Source organism: Rattus rattus, chromosome 11 (assembly GCF_011064425.1).
Source record: "Rattus rattus isolate New Zealand chromosome 11, Rrattus_CSIRO_v1, whole genome shotgun sequence".
Taxonomy (NCBI): domain Eukaryota; kingdom Metazoa; phylum Chordata; class Mammalia; order Rodentia; family Muridae; genus Rattus; species Rattus rattus.
The window spans coordinates 73,677,523-73,689,702 of record NC_046164.1 but is presented as its reverse complement, the minus strand read 5'-3'; the positions used below and the strand labels follow the sequence as shown (position 1 = coordinate 73,689,702).

At 46.4% G+C, this 12,180-nt stretch overlaps 1 protein-coding gene across 2 annotated transcripts in view; it reads right to left on the bottom strand.

Moving 5' to 3' along the window:
- Positions 1-12,180, bottom strand: part of Zmat5 (zinc finger matrin-type 5) — a 39,261-nt gene that overhangs the window by 26,227 nt on the left and 854 nt on the right. The window contains exon 1 of one of the 2 annotated variants that reach the window (XM_032916274.1): positions 2,656-2,815. The exons of the other annotated variant lie outside the window; for it this stretch is intronic. The gene's annotated coding sequence lies outside the window, so the exon portion shown is untranslated. Of the gene's footprint in view, positions 1-2,655; positions 2,816-12,180 lie in introns of those variants that run through there. 2 annotated transcript variants of the gene reach the window in all.

Genomic DNA, 12,180 nt, shown 5'->3' with positions numbered 1-12,180 from the left:
AGGGACATTAGGTGGCCCGTGGGTGGCTGTGAGCATCAGAGCATTCATGTTTGCACCAAACCCATATAAGCCCTCTTTAAACTCTGGCTGTCAATATTGTCATTATTACAGGCCTGCTGGAACTGGGGATCAGTGTTTAGGTGACCTCTTGATTAGCCAGTCTACAGTCCAGATAAGGCAAGTGCATGTAAGAGAGAACCTGAGAGCTACTATAGTCCACAGCGCAGAGGGCAGGGGTGGGACTGGACCTTCAGCCCCACAGACCAGACTCCCACACTATGCTTGCCCACAGTCTTCACTGTCAGGGAGAACAGGATGTGCTAGTGCTTTTCATTTCTCTCTCAGGCCTGTCCCCACAGCCAGCTACTCAAAGCACTGGCAGTAGCTGTCCTTTAGCAAGGTGACCTCTCCAGACAAGAAGCTCTAGACTTCTGGTCCAACTGCCTCCCACTAAGGCTTGGGCACATAAGGGACAGCCTGCAGAACCTCTTAGCCAGGTACGGCATCTTGCCACACTGTAAACAGAACACTCATGCCACAGCCAGGCGTCCTTGAACAGAGCACACCCTGCACCGTGTGCTCCTTGACCCTGAGCTATCAGGAGGGGACGGCTGGGGTGTAAATGATGGGGACAGACAGCAGCATGGGGTGCTGACTAAGCTGGCCTTCTCCACCATGATTCATCCTCCTCTTCAGCTAGCCTTTGTCCGGAACACAGAGTGATCCAGATCCATTCCCCACCAGGAACACAGGTGGTACCACCAACCCACTCCCGGGGACCACATCCATGGCTGCTACCACACTATCTGCTAGCTCCCCAGAATTTGACCAGATGCCAGGGCTGGCTACTCATGGTTTTAGAGCAATGCTTAGACAGTGAGACGCCCTCTGGGACCATACAGATTATGATGCTAATGACCTCTGCAGAGTTACTCATGTACCGAGTGTGCCCTTAGCTATAAAGCCAGGGTCCCACAGCCAAGCTGCTGAGTGAGGCCTTACAAGGCAGCACAATGGCCCTTCAGCATCCACAGGACCTTGTGGATATCACTCGTGGGCTTGTCCTTTATGTAGAATGTCACAGAATTGGCACCTAACCCACATTCAGTCTCTTGTACATTTGAAATCATCTCCAGAGTGTTTATAATACCCCGTAAATGTAAACGTTATGGATAAAGTTATTCTGTTGTATTGTTTAGGGAATGTCAAAAAATATACATGTTCAGTACTTCGTGTTTTGAGGAAGTTTCTCTGCGTAATCCTGGTTGTCCCAGAACTCACTTTGTATATCAGGTTAGCCTCAAACTCAGAGGTCTGCCTGCTTCTGCCTGAGTGCCAGGATTAAAGGTGTGAGCCTGTGCTACCGCACAAGAATACTTTTTGAAAACTGCAGTCAAATCCAAAGCTAGAGGATGCTGATGTATCATTTTGCATGCAGGGTTATTCTTTCATGGGCCGCCTTCCCCCGACAGAACACAGGCTCCAGGGCCACGAACTCTGTCTAACCCACCATCGCTCCCAACTGCCAAGAACATGGAGCCTGCATAGTGAGCGGCTTGCAGAGCCAGGCCCTCCCTCCACCTCGTTTGATGCCATCGCCTTCCCTTTTGGAAAAGCCATGCAGGTAGGACTCCCACTGCACCCAGCCCCCGCACAGGACACCTGACTCTGCAGAGCTCTGACCTGTTCTGCTGTGCAGCTGCCCATTAGCGCCTACGCCTGTCCTGGCCATGTCACTGTACCTGGCTTCAATCTTCCAGGCTCGATGACCAGCCCCTACCCATACAGTACAGGAAGAGGAAAACACACAGAGGGTAGGTGAAGGGAAACAGCTTCAAATTTGATTCAGGAATGCCTGCATCTCACTTCCATTCTTTAAAAACCCCTTTCTTAATTGATTTTATGTGTTTGGGTGCTTTGTCTGCATGTATGTATTAGATCACACAAATGCAGTTCCCACAGAGACCAGAAGGTGCTGGATCCCCTGGAACTGGAGTTCCACATGGCCTTGAGCCATCACATGGATGCTAGGAATTGAACCTGGGTCTTCTGGAAGAGCAGTTAGTGCTCTGAATGGCTTAGCCGTCTCTTCAGTACCCCAAGTGTTTTGGAGACTGAACACAGGGCCCCATGCACACCAGGCAAGTGTCCTGCACTGAGCTATTTACCCCCAGCCCTGGACTCCATTCTCGCTTCACCTTTACAGAGGTCCTTTAGTGGGGGTCTGTTCTGCTCATGAGGACCAGCTCCTCAGTCCTGCTGACCTGCTCACAGTTGGCAGCTAACAATAATGGCAACGATTATTAGTAGTGATATTAACAACGTCTCAGAAGGCTCTGAACCAGTAATATTGAGAGCCTCATGCCTCATCTTGGGCCCCCTCCATGCAGTGCTGGGGGAGGCTTCAAGGCCAAAGTACCCCAGAGCAGGACTCTAGAACTCATTCCCCTCTCCTGCTGCCCCTCTGAGGCTACAGTGGGGCAGACGCTTGCACTTCATCAGTATAGTTCCTCCCACTGTGCACATCTTGAGGGTGGAGGTGGTGCTGGTATGGGGTTAAAACAAGCCAACAGTTTGGCCTTGGCCAGCAGCTGGCACATAGACTGTAACTGTGCTGGACTTGTGCTCACACATGCTGCCCTCAAGCCCACTTACCTGTTATTCTTTCGTTCTGACACCCCTGGAACTCAGGCACATAGTAAAGCACAGCTCCGTCACATGCCCATGAGTAGCACGGCCATGTCCCAGAACCATTCTGCTCTCAGGAACTGATGGGATTAGAACTGCCTTGTGGGGATGGCCCAAGGTTGCGTGCTCAGGACCCTACTGCAAAGGAAGTCAAGGAAGCAGGAGGGCCTGTATATAGGAGCACTTTTAGATATTGTAATGCTTGACTGCACACAACGTTCTCGTCCGGTCCTTAGTCCTGTGCTTGCCTCCTGGGGTAAAGTGCATGGTCTCGTTCCCAGCAAGCCAAGGCTGTTGGTGGCCTACCAGTTCAGGGGTCTGGGTCGGGGCCAGGATCTAAGCAGGTGCTGCCTCTAAGTCCTCAGGGAATAGCCTCAGGTGGTAGACGACAGAGTGAAGCACAGAGAGCAAGGGCCTACAGAGTCAGGCTACTCTGACCGATCCTGAAGGTTTGCATTTCCTAAGCACAGACAATTCCTAACTTAAGGGAGCTTATTTTTACAATGGTTAGAAAGTGACACACCTTCCATAGAAATTGTACTTAAAATACCAAATGCTGACCTGTTCCAAGCTAGGAACACGCAGTAGGATCCTGGGCATCAGGGACAGGCCACATGACCAGGTTGGCTGTGTTGGTCCTACAACCACAAAAGGAAACACTAATTGAGAGGTACATACAACCTCTCAGTGAAGCTTCAACTCCACCCGTGCTGCCCTCGGGCAGGGCATTGATGAGGAAATGGTCCCTGACACTATCTCTGAGATGCTTGTGAGGACCAGTCACATGCTCAGAGCTTAGCACATCGGTGGTACCCAGTGCCCACCTGTGGAAGCAGCAGCCAGACCCTACACCCCAGTGACTCTTCCTCCTGGCTTTTCCAACTTGTACAGTCCCTTCTCAAGCTATGCCAGGACTGTTCTATGTGACCAAGAAGGGACAGGCCACTTTCCAGGACACGTTGTAACTCCGCCTCTTTCTTGGCTCTCTCTTTAGTCAGTCACCTGGTCTGAGGGTAGTTATGCACCACGCAGTGAGCAGTGTTGACAGTGAAGCCCATGTGGTCAGGGGCTGAGACCCCACATGCCTACTCCTGAGTACCTCCTAACAGCCAGTCCTCCAGGCTGACCTCAGGTGACTGCCCTGGCTGACAATCTAGCTGGAATCATTCAGCTAAGCTACTCCCAAGTTCCTGACCCTCAAAGCATGAGGTAATAAACGTTGTAGCTATGTTGGTAGCATATTCTGGAGGCAGAAGCAGGTGGATCTGTGGGAGTTTGAAACCAGCCTGGTCTGCCTAGTGAGTTCCAAACCAGTTAGGATAGAATAAGACCTTGTCTCAAAATCTGTGTGTGTGTGTGTGTGTGTGTGTGTGTGTGTGTGTGTGTGTGTTTTATATATATATATATATATATATATTTAAGTCACCAAGTTTGATGAGGTATTTTATTATGAAGCAAAAATACCTAATACAGTGAAGTAAATGAATTTTAAAAACCATTTAACAGATGGGTATTATGGTGCACTCCTTTAATCTCAGTACTGGGGAGGCAGAGGCAGGAGGATCTCTGTGAGTTCAAGGCTAGTGTGGACTTCATAGTGAATTCCAGGACAGTCAGGTCTATGTAAAGAGATCCTGCCTCAAAACACCAAAACCAAAAACCAACCAAACAAGTGAAAAGCCAAGCCAAACAAGAAGCATTTAACAATCTGTGACAACCACAGGTACAAAGACTTCCTGAGTTCAGTCACCAGAAGCCCCTCCTACTCACACATGCACAGCCCTCAGGGGCCGTTTGTTGTGAGGCAGGCTCTCACTATGAGGCCCGCGGTGGCCTGGAACACACAGAGATCTGCTTACCTCTGCCGGAATAAAGGTGTGGGCGACACCTGGCTTCTCCAGCACTTTGTGACTGTCATGAAGCTGATCCTGACACTGAAATCTAACTGTACAACACCAAGAGTAGCTGGTGGTACCCACTGCTAGCTACAAGCTGAGCAAGTTGCTCAGAGTTCCATGTGGGGTGGGGTGGCAGCATCACAGAGTCTGATGTGACAGTTCTACCCTCATTTTGGTCCCCAAACAATCCACAGAGAAACCACTGTTGGGAGTATTGTGAACAGGGCGTGAACCACAGTTCAGTGGTTGGTACTGGTCACTAAACTACTTGACAGTGTCTGAGGTGAGAGGATCACTTGACTCCAACAGTTTCAGGCCGGTCTGAGGAAGAGCAAGACCATCTCACAAAAGCACAAAAAATACTAGGTGTGCCGGGTGATTCATGCCTGCGATTCCAGCATAGGAGGTGCAGGCAAGAGGATCAGGGTTCAAAGCTGGCTTTGGGTACATTATTGGATTTAAGGCCAGTCTAGGACATACAAGACCTTGTCTCAAAAAATACAAATAAAGTTCAAGGACATTCTTGGACAAATGTTCACTCAAATGTTATGTGGAAAACAGTTTATCAACTCAACCATACACACAGCAGAACAGCATTTCTCAAGGCAAAAGATTTTTTTCTCCAGGTTGGAGAGATGGCTCAAGCCATTAAGAGCACTGGCTGCTCTTCCAGCAGACCTGAGTTCAATTCCCACCACTGGCAGCTCATAACTATCTGTAACTCCAGTTCCAGGAGATCTGACACCATCACACAGACATACATGTAGCCAAAACACCAATGCACATAAAATTAAATAAATCTTTTTTTTAAAAAAAGACTCCACTAACGAATAGAGACTAGAACAGACATAGAATATTTACCATGGTTATCCCTGGCTCAGGAAATACATGTTTTATTTTTCACTTTGCATTTTGCTATTCTTATAAGAAGTTCTACATTTAACGTAGGTTCTTTGAAACCCCTTAAAACTAAAAATATCCCCTTCTAAAAATATTCCCTTCAAAGAGTGGGGACTGTGCAGACCGTGGTCGTGCCTTTAGTCCCAGCACACTGGAGGTAGAGGCAAGCCTTTTCGAGTGTGAGGCCAGACCGGTCTACACTGCAAACTCTAGGCCAGTTAGGACTTCATAATGTGAACCTGTGCTAAAAAGGAGTAAGATTGGAGACGGCCCAGTGGCTTAGAGCACTTGCTGCTCCTGCAGAGGGCCAGTACCCAGAAGGTCTCTCACGACAATTCGTATTTCTAGTTCCACTGAATCCAATGTCCTTTTCTGACCTCGACCAGCACCAAGCACATATGTGATACACATATGTATACATTTACATGCAGGCAAAACATATATACGTATATACACACATATGTCTATTTTTAAATTTTGAAGTAAGAACTGAGATGTGGCTCAGTAGTAGGGGCTCTGAGTTTAGATCTGTCAGACAAGGATACGTTTTACTCTTCCCTTACTTAGGCGGCTACCATAGACGGTTCTGAGGACTTTGCTCACCTGGATAAATCAGCTTGGGTCGATGTTGAAAGGACAGAAGAAACATTTCCTTCAGCTCCCTTCGGTAAGTGTCAAGGCAAACCCTGATTTAACAGACCTGGCCTAGCAACCCAAGTGAAGGTTGGCTGCACCTGGTTCTGAGCTCCGGGGGCCATGAGCTCAGACAGTCTTTCATTAGATGGTTATAGGTCTCAAGAGGCCGGAGTTTCCAAATAGGAGAGACAAAAATAGTCTGAAGGAAGCTCCTGAGCTAAACACTGGACTCCAGACCATGTCTGGCTGTCCTGCCTCCTTCCTGCCATCGCTGGGGGCTAAGTCAGCTCTCACTTCCTCACTGCTAGCCAAGGCCCTCTGCTCACCCACTCTGCCCTGCCTCATACCAACCCTTCTAAAACCAGCCCTACTCAAAACAACTCTGCCTCCTACGGGAGAACCTTGTTGAAAATGAAGTCTTGAGCTGGTGAGATGGCTCACTGGGTAAAGGTGATTTCACAGAAGCCTGATGACCTGACTTCGATCATCGGAATACACAGAGGCAGAGAGGAGACATCACAGAGCTGGCCTCCGGCTGCCATAGATGTACCTTGGCATTTGTCCATACATGTCTGTCTGTCTGTCTGTCTGTCTCTCTCTCTCTCATACACACACACACACACCACACTCACACCTCACACATCACACTCACACACAAACACCACACTCACACACCACTTGGCTCTGGGTTCAACACCTATTCTTGCTGTTCAAAACTGTGTCCTGTGTCCAAGTCTCAGAAATTCTGACTTGGCGGATCTGAAAATGACCTAGAGAGCTGTATTTTAACCAGTGAGTCCAGATTCTCTGTAAGAACAGAACCCTGAGGAATAAACTTCACCTACATCCTGAAGGCAGCCTTGCTGGGAACACATTCTAACTAAACACAGACCGCTGGACTTGAGTTCAGTCAGAAAAGAGACTGATAATCAATACTTCACTCAGCTCACGGAAGGAGCAGTAACTCTAAGTCAATTTGTAGAATTGGAGAACAACTTTTCATATCCCAACAGCTTAAAACGTACGAGGTAGGAGAGTAAATCAGAGTCACTGTGCTCATCTTGACCCTAGGAATAATCTGTGTAACCCATTAACCGCAGCATTCAGGAAGCTGAGGTAGGAGTGTCTCAATTTCCTGGCTAGCCTGGTCTAAAGAGCCAGACCATGTCTCAAAAATACAGCACAACACAAACCTGTGTAATGGGGTATTTAAAAGCATTCATCACATTAAAAGAAAATTGATATCCAAAATATCTGACAGATGATCACTGGAATTCTGAGTTAAGATCTAAGGCTGGCCAGGCAGTGCTAGAGCATGCCTTAGAGAACAAAAACAAAACAAAACAAAAATCTAAGGCTAAACTACTAGTTAGGTAACTGGTAAGATGGATGTTAGTAACTGATATTAGATTTATGGCTTTAGGTTGAGAGATTAGCAACTCTGGCTAGAGTGACACAAGGTGCTAAAAAAGTTACCTTGGGTCCACCCCTCCTCCCCTATATTCTTATATCACCTGAGGGAGACACTGGGGCAGGTGGGGGTGGGGTGTTGATCTAAGGCAGCGTCTTATGTAGCTCAAACTTGTCTCAATTTCTCTACGCAGTTGAGGATGACCTTGAGCATCTGATCCTATTGCCTCCACCTTCCTAACGCTGGGGTTACTGGTTAAGTGCATAGCACTCACTCCCAGGTTACACCATGCTGGAGATCGAAGCCAAGGCCCTGTTTGTGTTAAGTAAGCACTCCACCAACTGAGTTAACCCCCAGCTCCTGAGCCTGTAATTTCTTAGCAGTATTCTAAGTTTTTAACAGTTGAACAATGGGCGGGGGAGTGGAAGGGGGAGAGAGAAAGAGAAGATAAAGTTGTGTAGGTACGGAGGTGAGGGAGGATCTGGGAGGAACTGGGAGAGGGTTAAAATGATCAAAATATACTATATGGTTCAAGGCCAGCCTGGTCTACATACTGAGTTCCAGGCCAGCCAGGGCTACACGGAGAAACCCTGTCTTAGAAAATGAAACAATAACAATATATATTATGTGAAAAAAATTTCAATTGAAAAAAAAATAGTAAGCTGGGTATGGTGGTACATGCTTTCAATCCCAGCACTTCAGAGGCAGAGGCAGGTGGATCACTGTGAGTTTAAGGCTAGCCTGGTCTACAGAGTGAGTTCCAAGACAGCCAGAGCTACATGGAGAAGAGATCCTTTTTCAAAACAATGGAAAATGCTGCATGGTTCCAGCTCAGCCGTCAGAACAGCTGTCACTAAGACAACAACAAATGCTGGGGAAGACGCTTCAGGAAACAAACCCTACTCTACACACAGCTGCCTCGAGGGTTTATTAGCCTGGCCGCTGTAGAAACCAGCACGATGGTTCCTCAAAACACTAACGCTCATTCAGTTCGCATACACTTGGCCACACTGCTCTTGGGTAATACCTGAGGACACGGCTCAACACACCACACACACCCATAACACACGTGGGCGGCCACACTACTCACAATACCCTAGATTAGCCTAGGTGTCCATCAGCAGACAAGTGGATTAAGGAAATGGGACACAGACACAGTGGAATTTTACCTAAGCATAAAGAACAAAATTACATCATTTACGGGAGATGGACGTAACTGGAGAGCATCATTCTAAGGGAAGTGAGTCAGAACAGAAACACAAGCATCGTGTGGTCCATCGGGAAGGCCTGGATTTTATCCATATCCATAAACTATATTCATATGCATATAAGGCATGGAAGCAAAAGCAAGACTACAGGACAACCAACTTGTATGAAAATGTGTTTATGAATTCTATCCCTGCGCACAATCAATTTTAGAAAGTATTGAATTGTTTGCAAGAAATTTAAATTCGGCATAAGCTTAATTAATTAGATTTGCCGGTAACTAAGAATCCTGGGGGAAATTGAGCTTGTTAGGTTATACATCCCAAGTACTTAAAAAGAAAATCAAATATATTAAAATTATAGATGGAGTTAAATGTTTCAGGGATTGTAATTAAACTATAAGTAGGGCTGAGTGTCTAGAGGAATTTAGTTTGTTCAACTTGAGTTCAAAAATTAATCAGAAAGAAGTTAAGGTCGTTTTTCTTATTTCCCTAAAATCTGATGTAGAACATTGAAGACTCCCCCCTGCCCCAGACACAGTCTCACTCCATAGCCTAGGGATGGCCTCAAACTTTCGTTATTTCTGCTTTGGTCTCCCAGAGTGCTGGGATTACAGCTAAGCAGACTATGCCTGGCTCAACAATTATGTTACAAAACAAAGTTTCACTTTCCCCGAGACAGGGCTATCCTGGAACTAGCTCTGTAGACCAGGCTAGCCTGGAACTCAGAGATCTACCTACCTCTGCCTCCCAAGTGCCACCACCACCTGACCTAAAAAGAAATCAAGACTGGGTCTCACTATGTAGTCCTGGCTGGTCTAGAACTTGCTATGTAGCTCAGCCTAGCTTCAACCACACAGAGGTATGCCTCATCCTCCTCTCAAATTACAGGTATTAAAGGAATGTGTCACTATGCTCAGTATTAAAAATGTTACTAAAAATGAAAAATTGATGTTTTAATTTTTTTATTTTATGTGCATTGGTGTTTTGCCTGCACATACGTCTAAATGAGGGTGTCAGATCTTCTGGAACGGAGGTTACAGACAACAATGAGCCGCCATGTGGGTGCTGGGATTTGAACTCTGGTCCCCTGAAAGAGCAGACAGTGCTCTTAACCATTGAGTCATCTCTCCAGTCCCTTAAAAATTAAAAACTTTAACTTGAAAGATTAAAAACTAAAATTAAGGCTAGTCATGATGGCGCACACCTTTAATCCTAGCGATAGGGAGGCAAAGGCAGGTGGATCTCTGTGAGTTGAGGCCAGCCTGGCCTACAGAGTGAGTTCCAGGACAGCCAGGGCTATGTAAAAGAGACCCCAGTCAGTGCTTCTTAACCTTCCTAACCCCTAACCTTTAAATACAGTTCCTCATGTTATTGTGACCCTTAAGCAGAAAACTATTTTCATTACGACTCCATATCTGTATCCATATCCAGTGGACTCAGGCAACCCCTGTGAAAAGGCCATTGACTCAAAGGAGTCTTGATCCACGCATTGAGAACCTGCTTCAACAAACATACGTATTTAAACAAGTAAAACCTCCCTGGGTGTGCTGGCCCGTGCCCTCAATCCCAGCACTCGAGAGGCAGAAATACATCAGCCTCTGAGTTAGAGGACGGCGTGCTCTACAGAGCACAAATTGCTGCCAGGTCTGCCAGAATTCTATAGTAAAATCTTGTCTCAAAGTCATATGGATGGGTCCCAGCTCGAAAAAAAGAAAAAAAAAAAAAAAAAAAAAAGTCATATGGAGCCCAGTGGTGGTGCACATGCCTTTAATCCCAGCACTTGGGAAGCAGCAGCAGTCAAATCTCTGTAACTTGAGGCCAGTTTGGTTTACAAAGTGAGTTCCAGGACAGCAAGGACTACGCAGAGAAACCCTGTTTTGAAACAAAAATACAACAACAACAACAACAATGAGGCCTGAGTGATGGCCCAGTAGTTAAGAGTACTTGTTCCTCTTGCAGAGGACCTGGGTTTGGTACCCAGTACCCACATGACAGCTCACAGTTCTCCATAATTTTGTCTCCAGGGGACATAATGCACAAATGTGGTGTGTGTGCGTGCACAAACACACTCGAGCACACACACACACACACACACACACCACAGTCACACACATAAGATAATAAAGTTTTTTTTTTTTGGTTCTTTTTTTCGGAGCTGGGGACCAAACCCAGGGCCTTGCGCTTCCTAGGCAAGCACTCTACCACTGAGCTAAATCCCCAACCCCCGATAATAAAGTTTTAAAAAAATAATCTTTTAAATAAAAAGTTAAGTCAACCACCTTTAAGTCCCCTAGTCCTACTCAACCCACATAAAAGGATTCCCTGTCGTCTGAACTAACTTGCCATTAACCAAACTGGTTTGTTGTAGGACTCTTGTCAATACTCCCAAAGCTGAAGGCTCACTGCTTCCTGTTAGGCCTAGAAATCAGTTCTGGGTTTTAATTGATTAATTAAGAGGAAGAGGCTCACATGGTCTGGTCCAGTCTCAAACACTATGCAGCCAAGGATAACTTTGAACTTCTACCTCCCAAGTGCTGGGATCATAGTCCTATAGCAGCATGTCCCAGGCTCAGACTGGTCCTCTGAACTTCAGAATCCTAGCCCAATTTGTTCTAGATGTTTCTACTTCATATCTAAGGGACAACTCACACAAAACACAATTCACAGAGCTGGAGATCATGTGAAGAGAATGTCATATTCTAACAGAGGACCTGAGTTTGGTTCCCAGCACCCACATTTGATAGGTCACAACCTCCAACTCCAGGGGATGCCATACCCTCTTCTGGATTTTGTGGGTACTGCCATTCAGGAGCACATGTCACCCCTTCACCACCACCACCACCCCAACCCAGACATATGCATAATTTAAAATAACCAAAACCAAATCTTTAAACACACAATTTACAGGCCAGGCATGGTCGTGCTTATCTATAATTTCAGCCTTCCAGAGAGAGCAGAGACAGGAGGATCACCAAAGTCAGGCTAATTTAGGTAGCTGGTTCCAGGCAAGCCTGAACAGGTGTGAAACCTTGTCTCCAAACAAACACAAACCGTTTAGTCCCTGTAGTCAATCCTTAGTTTATCTCTAGATGTTAATTTCTTTCTTTCTTTTGTTTGTTCGTTTTGTTTGTTGGTTGGTTTTTCAGGGCAGGGTTTCTTTGTATAGCCTTGGTTGTCCTGGAATCTGTAAACCAGGCCGGTCTTGAACTCATGACCCACCAGCCTCTGGAGGGCTGAGACTAAAGGCACCCACAATCGAGCCTACCTCTTAATTCCTCTTTCTGGTACACACCTGCTAGCTTGCTGTCCACCCTACCTACCAAAATGCATCTCAAATCTGAGCGTTATTCTAATCCTCTCTAACTCTAAATTACCTACTTCTGTAATTTCCTCTCTTCAGTTTATGCTCTGCCAACTAGCCAGAGAGATAACATTAAAG